The sequence below is a fragment of the Diabrotica virgifera genome, chromosome 4 (assembly GCF_917563875.1).
Source record: "Diabrotica virgifera virgifera chromosome 4, PGI_DIABVI_V3a".
In the NCBI taxonomy this organism is placed as follows: domain Eukaryota; kingdom Metazoa; phylum Arthropoda; class Insecta; order Coleoptera; family Chrysomelidae; genus Diabrotica; species Diabrotica virgifera.
In genome coordinates, this window is record NC_065446.1 from 181,015,571 (window position 1) to 181,037,939 (window position 22,369).

General features: G+C 34.6%; 1 protein-coding gene across 1 annotated transcript in view; it reads right to left on the bottom strand.

The window, feature by feature from the left end:
* LOC114337879 (uncharacterized) overlaps positions 1 to 22,369 on the bottom strand; it is a 214,308-nt gene that overhangs the window by 64,342 nt on the left and 127,597 nt on the right. The window lies entirely within an intron of this gene.

The window sequence follows — 22,369 nt, forward strand, 5'->3', positions numbered from 1 at the left end:
CAAGTAATTAAAGAAGTTAGTAGACAGAACAACGAGAAACTTGAAGAAGTTAGTAGAAAAAGCGACGAGAAATTCGAAAACGTTGCTAAAAGATTCGACGAGACTTCTCAAAAGATTGAAGAAACTTTTAAAGAGGTCTGTAGGCAAAACAACGAAAAACTTGAAGAAGTTTGTAAACAGAACAATGAGAAATTTGAAGAAGTTTCTAGAACATTCGATAAGATACAGAAAAGTGTAGACGACAATAAAGAAATGTTAGAAGAGAAGATCAAACAACTAGAGACTATGGTAACCAATACGAAAGTTCTACCTTCAGTTAATGCAGTAGTTTTGGCCGTAGAAGAGAAGATCAAAGAATTAGAGAGCATGATAACCGATACAAAAGTGCAACCGTCAGTTAATGCAGTAGCTTTAGATCCTGTAGTGAAAGATGAACTACCGAGAGACGAAACGTCGCATAATATGAGATTCAAATTACCACCATTCGATGGAAAGTCCTCTTGGTCCATATATCTTAGACAATTTGAAGCTATTGCGACCGCCAATCATTGGACCGAACAGGAAAAGGCTGTTTCCTTGACTGCTGCTTTGCGAGGTGATGCTGCAGATATATTAAGATCAATTCCTAAGGGTCAAGAAAATTGTTACCAGACCTTGTTCACTCGTCTAGAAAAACGCTATGGAGATGCCCATCTACAACAAGTATACAAAGCACAACTGCGAAGTAGAAGTCAAAGAGCAAGTGAAAATCTGCAAGAATTTGAAGCAGATGTGGCTCGTGTGGTGCGGTTGGCTTATCCAGAGGTGCCAGACAGCGTTTTAGGAGAAATTGCAGTAGATACCTTCGTCAATGGGCTGAAAGATAATGAACTACAGAAAGCTTTACGACTAGCAAGGCCGAAAGTTTTAGATGAAGCACTTGCTATTGCATTGGAACATGAAACGGCTAGTCAAACTTCACGAGGCCATAGAGTAAGAACCATTGAAGAAAGTGATGAACACAACGATGAACGTCTGGAGGAAATGATACGGAGAGTATTAAGTAATCAGATGCCAAAGAGACGCGAGCCTAGATGTTGGAATTGTGGAGACGTAGGCCACATTCGTCGTAATTGTAAGAAGATCGTACAGCCGTCGGAAAACTAGAGCGGGTCGACACCAAGGGGCAACTGCCGACCTCGAGAACTAGATCCCCCATAGTAACTGTCAACCTCACGTCCTCCGGTGGAATCCACAACTTATACATCGAAGGTCGTATCAGTAATAGATGTAGATCATTTTTGGTGGATACAGGTCAACGAGAACTATCGCACGTCCAGATGTAGTACGAGACCATAATAAATTATCACCTGCAACAGTAAAGCTTAGAACAGCGACTGGTCAGCTAATTAATACATATGGCGAGGCTAATATGTCAGTATCCATTGGCCAGACCACAGTTGAACATCAAGTATTAATTGCCGAGATCTCCGACGAATTCATATTGGGGATGGACGTACTAAGGAAAGTGGGGGCAATATTGGATGTTCAAAATGGAGTTCTCAAGATCAATGGTGAAGAGTTGCCCTTTCACGACGACAAAGAAGATGTCATCCGCTTACTTACTACATGCGACGTAACCATACCCGGTAATAGTGAGAAAATTCTGATGACCATGCTTGATGGACACTGCCGAGAGGGAAGTTTAAGGATGGTCGAAGATGTGGATAATGTCGAGTTCCTAACGGCGAAAACTTTGGTAAAAGTTCGAGATGTGATCCCTGTAAGAGTTATGAATTTAAGGGAAACTGCTATCAAGTTAAGTAGAGGAGCTTTGATCGGGCAGTGTGTTCCCGTGGCTTCAATTTGCTCTGTGAATACCAATGAGAAATCATCGAAGGCGAAGTATCCAAAGGAGCTTGTTGAGATGATCATTGAAAGATGCCAAGATCTTGATCATGAACGAATGGAAAAAGTGACGTCTATGCTGATAGAGTATCAAGATGTTTTTGCTATTGACACGAAGGATAAGGGAAAAACAAGCATAGTGACGCATAAAATAAATACCGGAGACGCTCAGCCAATCAGACAACGGCCTAGACGACTTCCATTCGCGAAAAGAGATGAAGCCGAAGAGATTATCAAGGATATGGACAAACAAGGGGTAATTGAACCATCGAACAGTCCATGGACATCACCAGTAGTTCTGGTAAAGAAGAAAGATGGTTCAACGCGTTTTTGTATCGACTACCGCCAGCTCAATGCGGTAACAAAAAAAGATAGTTATCCTTTGCCCAGAATAGACGATACATTGGATACTCTCTCCGGTTCTCGTTGGTTTTCCACACTCGATTTAAAAAGTGGATATTGGCAAGTAGACATGGAGCCAGCCGATCGGGAGAAAACCGCATTTTCGATAGGATCAGGGCTTTGGCAGTTTACGGCTATGCCGTTTGGTTTATGTAATGCCCCTGCCACATTTGAAAGATTAATGGAGGCAGTTTTAAGAGGTCTAACATGGAAAACATGCCTGGTTTACTTGGATGATGTAATTGTGGTTGGAAGGTCCTTTGATGAACATGCCAAGAATCTAATAGAAGTCTTTCAACGATTGAGGGCAGCGAACTTGAAGTTAAGTCCGAAGAAATGTCACATGTTTCGACGAGAAGTTAAGTATTTGGGACATATTGTATCGAGTAATGGTGTAACAGCTGATCCTGAAAAGATTGAAGCAATTAAAGATTGGCCAGTACCAAAAGATAAACATGAAATTAGAAGTTTCCTTGGCTTATGTACATATTACCGACGATTTGTCAAAGGATTTGCCAATATCTCCAAGCCCCTAACAAAGTTGACGGAGGAGGGCAAAGAATATACATGGAGTGAGGAGTGTCAAAAAGCTTTCGAACAACTACAAAGGGCTCTGGTCAGTGCACCGATATTAAGCTACCCGGGACAGGCAGGAAAATTTGTTTTGGATACCGATGCTAGCAACAGTGCCATAGGAGCTGTTCTCTCACAAATCCAGGATGGACAGGAAAAAGTCATCGCTTATTTCAGCAAAGTCCTGTCGAAACCAGAAAGAAACTATTGCGTTACCAGAAGAGAACTGCTGGGTGTAGTGAAGGCTTGCGAACATTTCCATAAATACTTGTACGGCAGAAAGTTCCTTCTTCGAACAGATCACGCTGCTCTAAAATGGCTCATACAATTCCGTAATCCAGAGGGCCAGATGGCAAGATGGTTAGAACGACTGCAAGAATATGATTATGAGATAGAACACAGGGCCGGAAGAGTTCATTCAAATGCTGATGCCCTTTCGAGACGACCATGCAGTGCAAATTGTGATCACTGTGCCAAATTAGAGGAACGATTTTGCCCCGTGAGACGAACCACCGTAGTTAATGAGCAATGGCAGCCCCAACAGTTACAAAACGCCCAAGAAGATGATCCATGTATAAAAAGAGTATTGGATTGGATGCGGCAAGGTGAAAGACCTAGTTTGCAGAACATTAGTGCATGTAGTCCAGAAGTCAAGGCCTACTGGAGCCAATGGAATTGTCTGGTACTAAAAGATGATCTTCTGTACAGAACCTTTGAGAACGATGATGGTACAGAATCTAAGCTTCAGTTAATTGTACCTAAAAGTAAAGTGTCAGAAGTATTGCGTCAGTTGTATGACGGTACATCAGGTGGACACTTTGGTATTACGAAGACTCTGCAAAAGGTTCGAGAACGGTTCTATTGGGTGAACTGTAAAGATGATGTAAGAAGATGGTGCCGAAAATGTGAACTGTGTGCATCCGGTAATGGTCCGGTTGGTAAAAAGAGAGCACCCATGAGACAGTACAATGTTGGAAGTCCTATGGAAAGAGTAGCTATCGACATTGCAGGTACATTTCCAGAAACCGATGCTGGAAATAAATACATCCTGGTAGCCATGGATTATTTTACAAAATGGACTGAGGCCTATGCATTACCAAATCAAGAAGCTGCTACCGTTGCAGAGGTACTTGTTAAAGAATTCTTTAGCCGATTTGGTGTTCCCTTGGAGATCCACTCCGACCAAGGGCGAAACTTTGAGTCAGATCTTTTCCAAAACGTTTGTAAATTGATTGGTGCCAATAAGACCAGAACAACACCCCTGCATCCTCAATCAGATGGGATGGTCGAGAGGATGAACCGAACGATGGGTAAACACTTGTCCAAAGTTGTATCTGAACATCAGCGAGATTGGGACCAACACATTCATTTATTCCTGATGGCCTACCGCTCGGCCGTAAATGAAACTACAGGTCAAACACCAACCTGCCTGATGTTGGGTCGTGAAGTTCGGTTGCCCTGCGACCTAGAGTTTGGCTGCGGACCTTCCGAGGAAGGTCCGCAGGCGAAGACTACGTTGACCGCCTGAAATTACGAATGAACAACATTCATGAACTTGCCCGACAACACATCCAGATAGCCAGTGACAGAATGAAAGATCAATATGATTCTCGATGCAAGAATGAAAGCTTCGAAGTAGGTGATCTTGTCTGGCTTTATAATCCGCAACGTCGTCGAGGCTTATGTCCTAAACTGCAAAGACAATGGGAAGGTCCATATGAAGTTAAGAAGAAAATAAATGACGTAATATATAGAATTAAGAAGTTGCCAAACGGTAAACCAAAAGTTATTCACATAAATCGTCTTGCACCATATGCTGGCTCAAATGAAACAGAAGAAGCACGAGTCCTCCAACAGGAGATGAAAGATGTCGCACAGCCAAGTTTTAATCAATTTATGTCAAATTACGCAGCGAGAAAGAGTGCTAGATTCGGCGTGACCACAGAAGTTCAGCAAGATCTGTTTGGTGTTCCAGAAAACGTCTCTCTGGCCCACTGTGTTGCCCAAGACCTCGAGATGACTAAAGGAATATCGTCCGTATTCAATAGAAAGTTCGGCCGCCTGGACGAGTTAAGAAATCAGCAGCCTAAAATTGGAAGAGTACTGCGATTGGAAGATGGTCCTCGATCTTTGCTGTATATGGTGACCAGAAAGTCTTATACGGACACGCCAAGCTACGAGAACATATGGCGTGCTCTAACTAATTTGAAGAAAATCGTGTGTAATTATGACATCAAAAATTTGGCTTTACCAAAAATAGGCCATGCAGTAGAAAATCTGGATTGGAAGATTGTGAGAAGCATGCTTGAAGTGGTCTTCAGAGGAACTGGTGTACAAATCACTGTGTGTTGCATGAACCCGAAGATGTCGTACCCTTCAAAGACAGTAGACTGTTATTTCTTCTTGAAGGGTGTATGCAGAGCTGGAGAGTCGTGTAGATTCCGCCATCCTGGGCCTTGATTTAGAGTTGCTGATCGAGACGCTCAGATCTTAAGAGGGGAGCAGTGTAGCGGAAGAGAAATCTTGGCCGATCCCCGTATAACAGTAAACACCTCGAGAATGACGTAATCGGATGTGCTAGGCCTCGCCGGAGAATTCTGGAAGGTACGTCACGTAGGCGGAACAAGCCGATAGCTCGAGATGGGAGTCGATTGTTCCAGAATAACAACTGGGTATAAATACGGGCATATTTTGTAAATAAGTTTTAGTGTATAAGATAAATTCGTCTGTAACTTATATAAATAAAGTCGTATATAAATTACGAACCGCTAGTTTTATTGTAATTAGAAGTAATTACACTAATCACGCTACAGTATGATATACGACTGGTCAAAAATGTCTTAACGTATTACCTTTTCTGCAATATAGCAATAAATACAAAATAAGGGGGCTAAATACGCCTGTTGAGATTCAATGTTTTTAATCACTTTGGTGGCACTTAGAACCTTAGTAATTTGCTTAGGAAATTCTTTGTAACATACTTAAATCGTGTACCAAATTTCGTTAAAATCGACGTAATATATTTTGCATAATAAATTTGCAATCTAAATGTTTTTAAAAAAGTTCAAATTTTTTAAAATCTTTCTGAACAAAAAGTAGACGATTTAGAAGCTGTCTAATTTTTTTTACGTATAAAAAGGTGCTCTACCTCTCTAATACACTTTACAGAATTAAAATCGGATTATTTAAGGGGCGTCAGCAATGTTTTAAACTTATAAACAATTTTTTGGCTTATAAACAAATAGCTTTGTTTAATAATAAAAAAATTAATTTTTAGCAATGAAAATAATGCAAATAATTAAAACCGGTATAATTTGACTTAAACTTTCAAATGCTGTCAGCAGAATTGCTATTTTATTTTTAATCAAAAGTTACTCGAGTTCAAAAATTGCAATTTTTCGAATTTTTGAAAGTTCCACTGCGTTTATCTCAAAAACTATGCATCCTACGAAAAAACTTACAACAACATTTTTTGCTTAGAATTGCCCAAGAAATACAAAAAAATGTTTTATTTTGCGAAAAATCGGTGTTATGTCATTCCTCAAGTTCTTTGTTTATAACAATCTTATCGACATCCGGATCAACTGTTACCCAAAAAATCGTGTTCTACGGGTCAAGAAATACATAAAAATCTTGGGTAAGTCCATCTAAATAAAGAAGCTCGTAGCACCTCCTCCTGGCCACAGGACTAATTTGTTTATAAGCCAAAAAATGGTTTATAAATTTAAAACATTGCTGAGGTTGCTTAAATAATCCGATTTAAATTCTGTAAAGTGCATTAGATAGGTGGAGTGCTTCTTTATATGCAAAAAAATTAACAAATCTTTGTATATTCTAGTTTTTGTTGTGCAAGAATTTAAAAATTTTTAATTTTTTAAAAAAAGTTTAGATGGCAAAATTATTATTCAAAATCTAGTGAGTCAATTTTAATGAAATATGGTGTACGGTTTTAGCACATTACAGAAATTTCCTAAACAAATTCGGAAGGTTCCAAGTGTAACCTAAGTGATGGAAAATCATTGAATAAGGACAGGCTTGTTTTGGTCCCTTATTTTATATTTATTGCTATTTTGCAGCAAGGGTGATAAATTAAGACATTTTTAACTAATCGCATCTGATAGAAAATTTAATTATCTTTGTTTTATTCCTATACGACTTTGTTCCAAAATGAAACGTTTTAAAGTTATAAGCAAAAAAATTAGAAAATAACGAAATTTTTAAAATTTTTAAATATTTTATTTTTTTTATTAATGATCCGGACATATTTGAGAAGGAGAATAAATCAATTATTATTAACGAAGTTATCACCTAACTTTATCTGCAAAAATCTGAATGCCACCTCTCACATCCACCTAAAAACAGATCCTTACTCGTCTATATTACCTACATAGATACATAAGTTGTTTCAAAAATTTACATCTTACGTGGTATATAGTATGAATTCCATATTAATGTGGTTTAAAACAAAACAAAGGAACAACAACTATTAAACTAGTTAAACAGATGGAGACTGTTAAAATAAACCGATCTCACCCAATCTGCTCAACCAAGTGCTAGAAGACGAAATGTATTCAAACAAGTACACTGGGACAACATAAACGGACAATGGGGTAAACCCTTTCACCCCCAGCTACTAATTTTTTTGAGGTAAATAATCCCAGCGATTTTAAGTTTGGACATACGGCGTAAGTTTTCATGCTTATATACCAACGGCCGTACGTTGTACGTCATAGGAACGAACCTACACTGAAAAATGTAATAACTTGTACAAAAAAAAGATATTTTCTATTAAAATGCATGATACCGTATACCGTTGAGTGAAAAGTATAAAGAAACGCAACCAAATGTACTACTTTGTGCCAAATTTTTCTCACGGATAGATGGCACCTGTACATAATTCTCCAGGATTTCCCACACTTTTTACTTATTTGGATTAGAGATTCAGTGGCGTATTGTTTTATAATAGTATGATACAATTGATTCAAAAGATGGCATAACCCAGACATCCAAAGTCAAAGTTATCCTCCAACATCAAATGTTCTATATGGTCCATATAATGTTCAGGAAAAAGTCACACCATTTTGAGCGTCGGGTTTGGGTGGGAGACGGGGGAGAAATCGGTAAATTAGTAGTTTTTTACGTTTTTCGTCAATATTTCTATAACTATGCGGTTTAGCATGAACAACCTTCTATACAAATATGTTCTACATTAAATTTGAAATAAAAAAGGCCCTATGCATAATCCTTCTAAAATGAACAGTTCCAAAGTTACGGAGGTAGTATAATATAATTGGTCCAAAAAGAGGCCAAACCCAACATCCAAAGTAAAATTTTTCCTCCAACACCAAATTGTTCTATATGGTCCACATATTGTTTAGTAAAAAGTTGCACCATTTTGAGCGTCCAGTTTAGGGGGGAGATGGGGGAGAAGTCGGTAAATTAGTAGTTTTTTTTACGTTTTTCGTCAATATTTCTAAAACTACGCTTTAGCGTAAACAATGTTCTATACAAAAATGTTCTACATGAAATTTAAAACCAAAATATTCTATGCATAATTGTTATAAAATCAACGGTTCCAGAGTTACGGAGGGTGAAAGGTGGAGGTTTTCGATACTTTTTATATATTTTTTTTTTCAATTGATGATTTTGGGGGGTGAGGTTGACGTTTCTTCAAGGGCTTATCACCATCGGCCACTGAAATAGCAAATTTTATTTACAAAACAAAATCCTGTTAAAAGAAAATTTCTTTCATCAGTAATAATATTATAAATTGCCCAAAAAATATAAAAAGTTTCGAAAACCTCCACTTTACACCCTCCGTAACACTGGAAACCTTAATTTTATAACAATTATGAATGGGCCTTTTTGTTTTATATTTTATGTAGAACATTTTTATATAGAACATTGTTAACGCTAAAGCATAGTTTTAGAAATATTGACGAAAAACGCAAAAAACTACTAATTTACCGACTTCTCCCCCATCTCACCCCAAACCGAACGCTCAAAATGATGTAACTTTTTACTGAACAATATCAGAGGTGTAAAAATAACACAGAAAGAGAAATACAATTAAGTTTTTTTATTGATATGATACATAATTTTTATACTTTTGTGATACAACAAAAAATCGGGGTCTGAATCACTGTCACTCATGATAAGAAATAGTTTTCGAGATAATATGAAATAATTTCGAAGAACACTGCACTTCGAACTACAGTTTAAAATTAAATCGAAAACTAATATCTTTTCGATTTTATTTATTTATTTCAACCATAAGTAGCCTATCAGCAGGGACACATAAACTTTTCTCCGGATTATTAATTTAATCCTCAAGAAACTCTGTACCTGCAAAATATACATTCTTATCTGGATCTAATTCAGTCATTCAGATTCAGTGTTTACCTGATTGTATTCAAATTTTGGGTAAATATACCTGAAATCTAATGAAACCCTTTTAAAACACAGTATTTATCAATCATAAAATAGGTTTTCCCAAAATGTACTTACTAATTCTGATTAACTATTACTACCGTATTTTATTAATTTTTACCATATTCTCCGGCTAACCCGGATTGTCGATAACCCGGATCGGCCGCGGTCCCGATTAATCCAACTTACCGAGGTTCTACTGTATTTATTTATTTATTTTGAAACGTTTTTTTCAGTGTAAGCAAAAAATCCAAATAAAAACAGTTGAAACGTAATAAAATAAATTTGACGTACGTCGTACGTCCTGAAGTATAGTAAGTGGACGTACGTCGTACGTCCACTGGTGCTGAAAGGGTTAACTGGGTAATGATTAACTGGGGTATTAACATAAACGGACAATACCTATTTTATCACCTATACAGGGTGAGTCATGAGGAACTGTACATACTCCTACCTCGAATAGAGGCTCATATGGGGAATAACAAATGACCATTAAAAAGTGTCTGCTCCCATTGTTTAATAATATACTGGGCGAGTTTCGCATTTTGACAGAAATTTGTATTCGCCATAATTTTTGAACGGTCAGATCGATGTGTCTCTTATTTTGGTCAATCGTTAGACTAGTATCACCTTATCAACTGATTTATTCAAACTAGAAAAAAATCAGGTCCGGCTTCAAAAAAATTAGTTCGTTTTGGCCTTAGAAAAAATTTCACCCTTTATACGCTTTTTGAAAACTATAATATGAATTTTTTAAATTAGACAAATAAGCAATTAAAATGACATATTTATTTTTTTTCCCACATGATTACTTAATTTTTTATAAAAAAATCAAATTTGACTATGAATTAAAAGTTTGGTAAAGTGAACCATAGATTAAAAAAAAATAACTTTTCTTACAAAAATTAATTTTTTTTGAACAAATATTTAATTTATATTACCACCCAATCAACTAATTTATACAAACTAGAAAAAAATCAGGCACGGATTCAAAAAATTCGTTCATTTTAGTCTTAGAAAAAATTTCACCCAGTATACGCTTTTAGAAAACTCTAATATGAGTTTTAGAAATTAGACAAATAGGCAATTAAAACGGCGTATTTATTTTTTTCCCCACACCGTTACTTAATTTTTAATAAAAAAATCAAATTTGACTGTGAATAATTAAAAGTTGGGTAAAGTGAAACATATTTACTAGAAACCAGATTAAAAAAAAACTTTTATTACAAAAATTAATTTTTTTTAACAAATATTTAATTCATGTTACCACCCAATCACCTGATTTATTCAAACTAGAAAAAAATCAGGACCGGATTTAAAAAATTAATTCGTTTTGGTCTTAGAAAAAATTTCACCCTGTATAGGCTTTTTGAAAACTCTTGTATGAATTTTACAAATTAGACAAATAGGTAATTAAAATGGCGTATTTATTTTTTTTTCCCACACAATTACTTATTTTTTTATTAAAAAATAAAATTTGTCAAAATCGGAATTTAACCATAAAAATAAAAAAAATTTAAACAACGTTTTTCTTAAAATTAAAAACTTCACCATTTTTTTTTATACCACGTCTAGCTCTAAAACCCATACCACTTCTCTTTTTACTCTATAGTTTAACATAGACATGATCAAATAGATAAATTTTAAATTGTTTCACTTAATTTTTGCGATTTAACTTTCCAATTAACGAATATGCACCTTTCATTTTTAAAAATTCCTAACTTTTATGAGAAGAAGACTGAAAGTCTACAACAATTTTCATAGTCTTCACAATGGTAGGAGATAGGTGCTGTAAAAATTTCAGCAAAAAAAATACTAAACCGGAACTGAGTTGTAGAGAGTTAAACCGTGATTTCATTTTTTTTTCATTTTTGGGTTAAAATTCCGATTTTGACAAATTTCATTTTTTAATAAAAAATTAAGTAATCGTGTGGGGAAAAAACAAAAATGCCATTTTAATTGCCTATTTGTCTAATTTCTAAAATTCATATTAGGAATTTCAGAAAGCGTATACAGGGTGAAATTTTTTCTAAGACCAAAATGAACTAATTTTTTAAATCCGGACCTGATTTTTTTCTAGTTTGAATAAATCAGTTGATTAGGTGGTAACATAAATTAAATATTTGTTCAAAAAAAATTAATTTTTGTAATAAAAGTAATTTTTTAATCTATGGTTCACTTTACCAAACTTTTAATTCATAGTCAAATTTTAATTTTTTTATAAAAAAATAAGTAATCGTGTGGGGAAAAAAATAAATATGTCATTTTAATTGCTTATTTGTGTAATTTGTAAAATTCATATTATAGTTTTCAAAAAGCGTATACAGGGTGAAATTTTTTCTAAGACCCAAACGAACTAATTTTTTTGAAGCCGGACCTGATTTTTTTCTAGTTTGAATAAATCAGTTGATTAGGTGGTAATAGTGTAACGATTGACCAGAATAGGAGACACATCGATCTGACCGTTCAACAATTATGACGAATACAAATTTCTGTCAAAATGCGAAACTCGCCCTGTATATTATTAAACAATGGGGGCAGACACTTTTTAATGGTCATTTGTTATTCCCCATAGGAGCCTCTATACGAGGTAGGAGTATGTACAGTAGTTCCTTATGACTCACCCTGTATATGCTGATGATATTGTATTAATAATTGAAAAAAGTGAAAAATTACGTAGAATGATGGAAGAAGCGACAGAGAATCGACAAAGATAGGACTAAAGACTAAAGATGAATTACAGTTAAACAAAAATCACGACCAATCAACCAGAAGAACTAATAAATACAGTGGCACAACCTACAATAGAACAAGAAAAAGAGTATATAAATATAATATGTATACAGTGTGTCCAGAAACTTTACCGATAAACGAAGACAGGAGATTCCTCAGATAAATTTAAGAAATTTTAACCCAATTCTTCTATTCCAAAAATGCTTCCTAAGGGAGCTAGAGCTTTTTGAAGATGGCGTCTTGTAATTAGTTTTTTTTAATAACTCTTCTTAATAACTAACAAAATGAAAATTGGTACGCATATTTATCTTCTAGAGACAAATCGATTACATTTATTGTGAATTTGTAGTACCGGTCATAGGCGTCCGTTTTTGGGTAGGGCGACGGTTATTTTATCGCATAACTTTTATGTATGTATTTAGTTTTTAAGCATTTTTGACACTGGATTATTAAATTATGAGGTACGCTAATACTAAAAGGTACTCTTGCTTTAAGTCGGTAGAACACATCGTTTTCTAGAAAAATCGATTTGGAAAGTTTTCGTTTTTTGAATTTCCAAAAAAAAAAATAAAAAAAAAACCATTTAGAAAAACGAAAAGTAGTACGTTTATTTATATTCCAAAGACGAATCGATTTCACTATTTGCGAATTTCTAGTACCGGTCATACCGGTGAAGGATTATTTTATCGCATCACATTTTTGTCTTTGATTTTTAAGAATTTTTGAATTTGGATTATTAAATTGTGAGGTATTTTAGTACTTAAAGTTACTCTTGCTATAAGGTGGTAAAACACACCGTTGTTTTTTAATTTTTTCAATTTTTTTTCACATTCATAAAACGAAAAATTTTCAAATCGATTTTTATAGAAAATGGTGTGTCCCTGTACCGACTTAAATCAAGAGTAACTTTTGGTACTCAATTATCTCACAATATAATAATGTAGTATCAAAAATGCGTAAAAGCTAAAGACAAAACAGTTATGCGGTAAAATAACCGTTGCTCTACCCAAAACGGACGCCTATGACCGGTACTACAAATTCACAATGGATGAAATCGATTTACCTCTGCAAGATAAATATGTGTACCAATTTTTGTTTTTTCAAATAGAAGCGTTCTGGAGGTATTGAAGAAAAACTAATTACAAGACGTCATCTTCAAAGAGCTCTAGCTCCCAGGAAGCATTTTCGGACTAGATGAATTGGGTTAACACATTCACGGTCATGACTGCATATGAAGTCATTTACTCCATAACAATACGTGTATACAATGACAGCGTGTCCGTGAATGTGTTAAAATGTCCTAAAATTATATGAGGAATCTCCTGTCTTCGTTTGTCGGTAGAGTTTCTGGACACCCTGTATATATACTCTTTTATGAATATATGAATATCTGAATACACGTATATTTATGTACAGTAAAACCTTCCTTAACTGAAACCTTTTTAACGGAAGCATCGTTTAACCGAAACGGCTGACAGTTTCAATAAAAGTAAATTTTTATAGCAAAACGGAAACAATTCGATGTTAATTTTTCAACATCGTCAACATTGCTTTCATACAGCTAAATAACCGGATCAAATGAGGCAAAACCTCATGACATTCTGCAAATGAAACTATGGAGAGATATAGCGACAAAATATTGTTGTCAAAGTAAAATACAAAAGAAAATAGATTTCTTTAAAAAAACACTTTAAACATGTTCATTTTCCTAAATTTTATTGCTAAAGGGCCAAACCTGACGTTGGCCCTTTTATTGATTAGTGATTTATATTTAGGGGAATATTGACTTATTCAGTAGGTCAATATACACATTAGCCCTTTTATCAATCAATGACTGACATTATTATTTAGTGGAATATTCAGTGGGAGAATGTATACATTGGCGCTTCTAGCTTCAATAATTGACACATATCTACACCTGTCACATCAGCAGTATCGGCGCCGTCAGCAAGTGTTGGAATTAGTAAAATAGATATTAATTTAAGGACAAGAAATATTAGGTATTAGGTAAGTTACAGTAGTGGTAAGTCATACAGAATCAGCATCAGTTAGAAATAATAGACTGAGAAAATACAGATTCTAGCGATCCAGAACCGTTTAAAGATAGTTATAATGATGAATATGTACCAATAGACTATTAGTATTATTAGTATCTTATAATACTATTGTGCGCAGCAGAAGTTAAATAAAGTTCAGGATCTTGAATTTGAAATGTATTTTAAGTATTAATAAACTAGACAATCTAATGACAATTATTGAAGTTATTTACAATATCAAAGCATACTAATAAAACAACATGAACTAGTATATAGTAGACACTTAGGATATTGCCTTTTAACATTCTCCCTCAATACCTAAAGTGTGATAAACATACAAACAAACATAAAACCATTTCTAATACTAAGCTCACTTATACTTTTAAACTAAGTTTATTACATATAAACTTGTGCTTTTGAGTACCTAAAGCTTTTGTTAAAATATCTGCAACCATTTCGTTAGTAGACATATATGCAAGCTTAATATTACCACTCTGTACATGCTCACGTATAAAGTGATACTTTAAATCAATATGTTTAGTTCTTTTATGAAACATTTGATTTTCTGCTAATTTAATAGCACTTTGGTTATCATTATAGATAGTCATTGGTTCTGAAGTGCTAAGAAATGTATAAACTTCACTATTTTCAAAAAGTTCAGAAATCAAAGATTTTAAGTACAAAGATTCCTTAGCTGCTTCAGAAATGCCAATATACTCTGCTTCAGTGGAACTTAATGCCGTCGTCTTTTGTTTATGACATTCCCAAGAAATGGGAACACCTGATAAAGTAAAAATATAGCCATAATATGACTTTCTATCAAGAATATCATTACCCCAATCAGAGTCTACAAAACCAGTTATTGCATCACCTGACTTTCTATAAATCAGGCCTACATCTTTAATGGCCTTTAAATACGTCAAGACTCTTTTAGCAGCCAACCAATGCTCTTTGCTGTGTTTAGTATTAAACTGACTTAAATAAGATACTGAAAATCCAATATCAGGTCTTGTACAAACAGCAAGATACATTAAAGAACCAATTAATTGCTGAAAAGGTACTTCATGATATTCTCCCTCAAACGAAAGTTTTTGATTTTGTTCAAGGGGTGTACTAACAGTCTTACAATCAGTCATTTGAAATTTTTCAAGCAATTTCACAACATACTGATCTTGACTAAGTTTCAACTCGTTTTGCTTTCTATTTCGCTCAACTTTCATTCCCAAACAATATGAAATTGGCCCTAAGTCCTTCATACGAAAATGTGTTTGTAATTCTGATTTTAGAAATTTTGCCTCACTCACATCATTGTAAAAAATGAAAAAATCATCAACATATAATGCTATGATAACTACCATTTTATCAGAAATTTTTACAAAAATACAAGGTTCAATTTTAGATTGTTTGTAACCTAATTTTTGAAGCTTTATTTAATTTGCAAACTTTGTTTTCAAAACCGGGCACTTCAAAACCTTCAGGTTGAGACATATAAATTTCTTGATCAATGTTACCATTTAAGAAAGCTGTTTCTACATCCATGTGATCTGCTTCTAGATTTAGTTCAGCAGTCAGTGCAAGTAAAAACCTTAAATTACTGTAACAAATAACAGGTGAAAAAGTCTCGTTATAATCTATGCCATGTTTTTGAGTAAAGCCTTTGGCTACTAAACGAGCTTTATAAGCTAAAATGTCACCATTCTGATCCCTTTTGATTTTAAAAACCCATTTGTTTTTTACAATGTTTTTGTTAGAAGGCTTATCTACTAGTTCCCAAGTGTTGTTAATTTTGAACGCATTCATCTCTTTTTCGATAACTTTAATCCATTCAAAACTTCTCGAACCTGATAACGCTTCTGAAACAGTTGTGGGTTCTAAATTATCAATAGGAAGGCAAGGCATTGCATAACTAACTCTCTCATTATCAACTGCAAAATCATCATACATTTTTTGCATTCGTCTATCTCTTTTCGGATATCGCGAACTACATGTATCATCTACCTTTTGCTCTGAAACGTACTTTCTAGTATTTACATCATTTTCGTTTACACTTTCATGCACACTTTCAATCATATCTTTCTCAAAATCAATGAAACTCTCTACATTACTTACTTCCAAACAATCATTCGCTTCATTCTCGCCACAATCATTCTCATTCACACTCTTACTAGTACTTGTACGAATTGAAACTTGATTGTTTTCTTGGACTGTAACAAGTATGTAGTCGAGCAGTTTGAAGGTATTCACAATACAAATGTAGTAGATAGTAACAGACGAAGAAAACAAGGCAAAGAAGACATTGCATAGGAACGTGAGAAAATCATTAAAATCGTAAGGTAAAGAGTATAGGTTGGTTTTGGGAAAAACAATACCAACTAAAGGCACCCTGTACATGGTGGAATAAGTGCTTTGAAAAGTTTACTCAAGAGACGCGAAAAAAACTTTCACAGAGTTTTTTCAGTTATCTAGCTCTGGACAAAACCAGTTTATAGCAAATTCTATAGAAGAAGAGGAAAATAAGTTCCAACGTTTGAGATATAATGAAGGAAACTAAAGCCGACTAACAAATAATTTGCAAATAATAATATACTGGAATACTTTCCAGATGAAGCTCCGGAGGAAGAAAGTGATTTTTCAGGATAAGGAAAGTTTCTTGAAAAAGATTCTCCAATTAATTTAGTAATGATAATTTTATTTTTTTATTTTTTAATAAAGATAATTTAATAATGATAATTTTATTTTTATTTATAGAAAGTATTGGGTTGTACGGCGCTGAACTCTGGGAAATCAACCAAAGAAACAAGTCAAAAATTAAGGCGTTGGAAATGAACTAGTGGAGACGATGTTGCCGACTCACTAGACTTGGAAATTGATCTAGATAAAATAGACACAATCGAAGCCAAAAGACTGAACTGGTATGGACACCTTCAGAGAATGCCTGAAAATAGATGGCCGAAAAAAATTGAAAAATGGACTCCACCCACTAGAAGAAAACGAGGTAGACCAAGACGATCCTGGAGAGAACATGTCGAAGATGCAATGACCGCCAGGGACCTAAAAACTGAAGATTGCTTCGACAGAAAACGCTGGAAATTAGAATGCGAGAAGCGGCGACAGCTGTAGAAGACTCGCTTATTATATATATTTATATAATTTTATTTTTATGTATCTTTTACTACCATTTGTATCTTCCTATAATTAATTTTTATTTCTGTCATTTTTGTCTACAATTAACTATGTTGCTGCATAATAAATACCGAATATATAGTAGCTGGATTCAATGACCAACAATATACGGGAGCAGCCTTTCTGGATGTAAGCAAAGCCTTTGATAGAGTGTGGCATGAAGGACTGACATACAAAATGAGAGATTATGGATACAGCGGGGCCATGACGAAACTCATCTCCTCGTACCTAAGCGAACGGAAGTTCAGGGTCCGGATAGGACCAGTTCTATCAGAACACGGAATGCCGGAAGCTGGAGTACCACAGGGGGCAGTTTTATCACCCCTTCTGTATAGCATATATACAGCAGATGTTCCAAGAACACCCGGAACATTGATCAGCCTTTATGCAGACGACACTGCAATTGCTGCAAAACACATGAACCTAGATATAGCTGTAAGAAATCTACAGACGGCATTGGATACAATAGAAGAATGGAGTATCCAATGGAAAATAGCAATAAATCCAGAAAAAACCCAAGCGGTTATCTTCAAAAAGAGAAGAGATAACCCAGAAGAACAGCTAACATTGCAAGACAGATCCATCGAATGGCAAAACGAAGTTAAATATTTAGGAGTCACAATGGACCAAGGTCTTACATTCACATCACATGTCAAAGCAACAGTCCAGAAAACAGCAGCGGCCAGATCGGCAATAAGAGGACTCACAGGAAGAAGAAGCAAATTAGCTATGAAAACAAAATTAAGACTGATAAATAGCATTATACTGCCAATAATTACATACGCATCTCTTGCATGGGGTCACATAAGTCAAAGTAACAAAAAGAAGATACAAGCGGCACACAACAACTGCCTCAGAGAAGCTGCAAACGTGCCCAGATACGTCGCCGAACGTTCCTTATTTAGAGACCTAAAACAAATAAGAGTACTGGATATTATGGAAGAAAAAGCCAGAACAAAATTTGCTGAGCTAGAAGACCACCCAAACCGAATCTTGCAAGAGATATTAAGGTATGATGTGTACCATAGATGGAAACATAGGAGACCCAAACAACAAATATTAGTAAATATATAATAAAGGGTAGATAATCGTAGCTCTATCAAAAGAAGACAACTTGCTCACCTTTGGCATCTCATTATATTTATTAATGTTGATTTTTATAATTTTCAGACATCCCTCAAAAAAAATATACAAAAAACTTCAAAACGGCTTCAGCCACTAAACAAATCAATAAAATATTAACAATAGGCGAAAGCCACAAAAAAAGGATGGGTTAAATCACTATGCTTGCTTGCTTGCTTGCATAATAAACTATTAGTATAAAGTCACTATGTGTATTATTGTTCTAGTTGTAATGGCTAATGTCTCAAAGAAAATAAATTCAATTAAAAAATATAGGCAATAAAGGCCAATGTCGTCTTTTTTTCGAAATTTTTAAATCCAGAAAAAAACTAAAAACACAGTTTTAATCTGTTAAAATATATTATCCTCAAAATTTGGTGAGTACAGCCTGCATTACAATGAAACTACAAATAAAATTATTTTTGGCAAGAACTAATGCCATTTTCTCGAAAGTAAAGATTTTGCAGTTGGCCCTTTTAGAACCAAGCCACAGATATATTTTATACTATATAGGTTTTATAGCGTTCTACGCCTTTCTGTTCCTAATCGCCACTCCTTTCTATTGTGGCAGTCTTCTTCTCATAAATTTCTTTCCGACATCGCGTTGGAGATGCCCTTTACCCATGTAGTTGCTGGTCTTCCTCGTTTCCGTTTTTCTGTGGCGGTCCATTCTAACACTGTTTTTGGGGATTTTCCTTTCATTCATTCTTCTTACGTGCCCGTACCATACTAGCTGTTGTCTTTCGATGTCATCTATGATTGCTCTTTCTATTTCCATTTGTCGTCTAATATCGTCGTTTATTATGCGTTCTAGGCTAGATCTTCTTGCTGACCGTCTCCAAGAATCCATCTCGGCTAGTAATTTATCTTTGTACTTGTTGGTTAATTGCCTGACTTCAGCTCCATAGGTTAACACTGGCTTTAATGTCGTGGAAATTCGTTTTTCATTTTTCTGTTTGTATATTTTTTGCCACAGTACCTAATTCAGAGCTCCTATTACCTCTTTTCCCTTTACTATCCTTTCTTTAATATTTTGTTCCTTTCTTCCTGTACTAGATAGCTTTGTTTTGGTACAGAATACCAGTTCAAATTTAAACGCATGGGTATGGCAAAAGACTTTGCCATACCAATGCGTATAAATTTGTCTGAAACCAGAACTCTACCATAATTCGTCTCCAAACTTCTACTTCTCAGTTGCCATCGTTGTTAAACGGGCTCCACACTCTCGGCGAAGTTACTTCGCCAAAGTTGACCGAAGTCCGAAGTACCCTCTCTAAACACTCGTTCGAAGTGCGATACCGACAAAGAGCGGTGCGATACCGACAAAGATCCCTTTGACCAGACCGACAGATTTCGGAAGTAGAACGAAGTTAGACAAAGTTACACAAGGTGGCCGTCTACACTCTCGTATTTGTTGAACCTCGATCGACTTTGGCGAGAGTGAAGTGCGGGCTTTAGTTATAACTAGCTCTGAGATAATCGAAGGTATCTACTATCAGATATTCCTAATCAGCTGAATAGTATTGAATTCTGATCACCATTAATTCTCGTCTTGTGTTTATTAATTTTATGACCAACTTTAATGTATTTAATTCAACTCTTCGCAGAACTTCCAACATAACTTGTTCTGTTGCTGCTATAATTGTTTGTGCCATCAGAAAGTCTTAAATTAGAGATTTTTACTAGCCATTTTTACCTAGAGATCGTTAGTCTATTGATTCTATACCCATCCTATGATGATAATTAAACATAAAAATAATTTTCTTTTTAGCTTTCTATGTTTTTACTAATCACTAAAATTTAATTTTAAAATTTTTAAAGAAATAAAAACTGAAATTTAAACTATGTAATTTTGAGAGAAGCAAATGATAAATTCTACATCACCCCTTTGTTCGAGAAAATGTTCATTAAAGTTGGCTTTAGCTAGACTCGGATAATATACTTTTCTAATAATCCCTGATATTAGTCCAATAACCTCTAGTGTGTTACACAGATGTTACATTCATATGGTACATTTCAGATTTCAGTGCAGTTCTAAAAACATTACAAGTAGAGTTTTACAACCACTCATGTATATGATATTCTCGTTAATGAGAGTATAATAAACTGGGAGCTTATTTGGCTTAAGATAAACTGTAAATGGAATTACTTTTATGAGAAGGAAATAGAAGTTTGCCGTAGTAAAGTTAAATTTCACTTCTTTTAATTATGTACTGAACCAAATTGGAACTTGAATAAACTTTTTATATAAATTGAACTTTTACGCGTACCATATAAACAACAAAAAGGCAAAAAGATAATATAGCTCATGTCATAAAATATCATCATGTCATCTGCACTCCTAGCGGAGTGATAACCGCCCTCTTTTGGCTATTCCGATTTATTTGTTGCGAACAATCAGTCCACATCAACATTTCGGTTTTACGATTGGTTCTGTGAGTTGGCGTCTTCTACGACTTTCCTACATTCGTTCTTGCTTTAGTTATTTTCTGTAACTCCCATCTTCTTAGGTCTTCAACTATCTGGTTCTTCCATTTGGTTTTGGGGCTTCCTCGTGATTTGCCTGATCTTCTTCTCCTTCTTTTCCTTATCTTTATAGATGACATCACTAATTTAAAAATCGATGGAAATTTTTTTCTTTTTGCTGATGATACCAGTATCACTTGGAGCAACTCAACTATTGCAACTCTTCATGCAACTATAACTTCTGATCTTCTTACGATAAAAACCTGGTCTGACTCTAATTTACTCTCCTTTAACGTGGATAAAACGGTAGCATTATCATATAAAGGTGCTCTTCAAACCCTGCTTGTGAATAGCAGCCAGATCTCTACCGTTGATTCTATAAAATTTCTTGGTATTCTTTTAGACAGCAACCTCAAATGGTCCCTTCATATCGATTTGTTAAGTAAGAAACTCGCCTCAGCCTGCTATGCCATAAGATCTGTTTCGAAGGAACTCAATTTGGCATCTTCTAAAATAACATATTTTTCTTTATTCGAGTCTCATCTTCGATATGGTCTTCTTTTTGGGGGTCTAGTACAGCTGCCCAATTTGATATTATTTTCAAATTACAAAAAAGAGCAATAAGATAACTGTTTGGCCTCAGAAGAACAACCCATTGCAGTAGTTACTTTAAAGATCACGAAATTTTAACCCTTCCATCTTTGTATATTTTAGAAACTGTTTGCTTAATTCGTAAACACATGCATGTCTTTCAAGCAAGGCCTCATCATGACTACTCCACCAGAAATTCAACTTTTGATGTCTATTTACCGATCGCGTCTTCTGAGTTAGTAAAGAAATCTATACTATATTCCGTAAAAAAACTATACAACCATCTCCCTTTACAACTCAAATCTGCAACATCCTTTCTCAAGTTCCGTAAAATGACTCAAGCTGTCTCAAGCTCATTATATCTAAAAGACCATATTATTCAGTAGAAGAATTTCTTAATGACTAACTAAGAAATCACAGTAATGTACAAGTAAATAAAGTGTATTTATCTATATTTTGGTGTCACATACAGCAGCTTAAACTTATTAGTTCCTTTGTTTGTGTTTTATTATATTATGTTGTAGGGTAAAACCCCTAATTATTGGCACTGAGTCATTAGTTGGCACCTTAGCTGAATTTTTTTCAGTTTTTGTAAAAATGTAGCGTTATTTAGAGAGATTATTATGTTTAGTAATTTGGCAACATTTTTGGTAATACAAAACGGCACGTATTTTAATAGTATGAGTTCAGTTTGATCTGTGAATTAGGTCTGTGATTGTCTGTCTCCATCAACAAAGTAAGAAATTTGTCTCGATCCTTAACAGAGTAGGAATTTTAAAATCGATTTAGTTTCATTTTTAGATTAAAATCGTTGTTTTCGATGATAGTAGTTATTACATAAAAGTGTATAATTCATGTTTTAAAATAAAAAAAACGTTATAACATAAAAAATATTGAGAAAAAGGGTGCCAATATTTAGAATGCATTATGATAATTTTTTCAAATAT